Source organism: Rousettus aegyptiacus, unplaced genomic scaffold (assembly GCF_014176215.1).
Source record: "Rousettus aegyptiacus isolate mRouAeg1 unplaced genomic scaffold, mRouAeg1.p scaffold_m13_p_5, whole genome shotgun sequence".
Taxonomy (NCBI): Eukaryota; Metazoa; Chordata; class Mammalia; order Chiroptera; family Pteropodidae; genus Rousettus; species Rousettus aegyptiacus.
Window position 1 is genome coordinate 84,961,515 of NW_023416308.1, and position 1,478 is coordinate 84,962,992.

The window sequence follows — 1,478 nt, forward strand, 5'->3', positions numbered from 1 at the left end:
TACAAAACTACAGACTACTATCCTTTATGAATATGGACACTAAATCCGATAAAACAATTAGCAAATTATGTCCTGGAATATTTTTAAAGGATTGCAAATCACAATCAAAGGGGGCTTATTCCTAGAATTCAAGCTTGGCTTTATATTTGTACATACATTGATATACTTTATCATATTAACAGAACATGGTGCATTTGATAGATGTAGGGAAAGTATTTGACAAAATTCAATCTCCATTCAATATATAAAAAAAACTCTCAGCAGACTAGGAATAGCAAGAGAACTTCTTCAACCTGATTTACAGTATCTACTAAAAAAGAAAAAACCCATACAGTACCAAACAACATATTAACATATTTAATGGTGAAAGACTGAATATTTCCCCCCATAAAATTCAGAACAAGAAAACATTATACTAGAAGTCCTAAACAATGCAAAAAAAAGAGGGAGGAGTAAGGGCATACAGTTTTGAATGAAAGAAGTAAAACTATGTGTGTCCAAAATAACATGATTATAGACCTAGAAAATCTGAAAGTCTTCCTACTAGAACTAATAAATGAGTTTAACATGGTCGCAGGACACAAAATTAACATACAAAAACAACTGCATCTCTATATGTTAGCAACGAAAAATTGGAAAAGGAACTAAAATAGCATTTATAACAACAATCGAAAAGATGAACTACTAAGGGTTAAATCCAATAAAACTGTGAAAGACCTGTAAAATGGAAACTAGACTATTGCTGAGAAAAGTAAAAAAAATCTAAATGGAGAGATATATCATATTCATGGACTGGAAAATTTGATATTGTTAATATATCAATTCTCCTTAAATTAATTTATAGCTTTAACTAAATCTCAATCAAAATCTGAGCAGACTATTTTTGATATTGATAAGCTTATTCCAAAATTTATAAGGAACATAAAATAGCCAAAACAATTTTAAAAAGAACTACATTGGAGGACAACACTACCTGATTTCAAGATTTACTATAAAGCTACAATAGTCAAGACAATGTGATTTTATTAGTACAAATCTATAAATCAAAGAAACAGAATTGATAGTCCAGAACTAGGCCTACACATATATGATCATTTTTTTTTCTTTTTAACAAAATTGCCAAGATAATTCTGTGGAGAAAGAAGAATCTTTTTAACAAATGGTGTTGGAATAAATGAATATCCTTTTGGAAAAACATGACCTCAACTCTTACCTCAAACATACATAAAAATTAACTGAAAAATTATGGATATAACAAGACAGTTAAAACTGTAAAACTTTTAAACATACAAGAAAATCTTTGCGAACTTGAAGTCATCAAAGATTTCTCCTTTTTCCTTTTAAATATATTTTTATTAAAATACAGCTAACATACAATATTATATTAATTTCAAGTGAACTATGAATACCATAGTTACTCAACATTTATATAAAAGATCTTTGATAAAAAAAGGCACAAAGAAGGACTAAGCACAAAA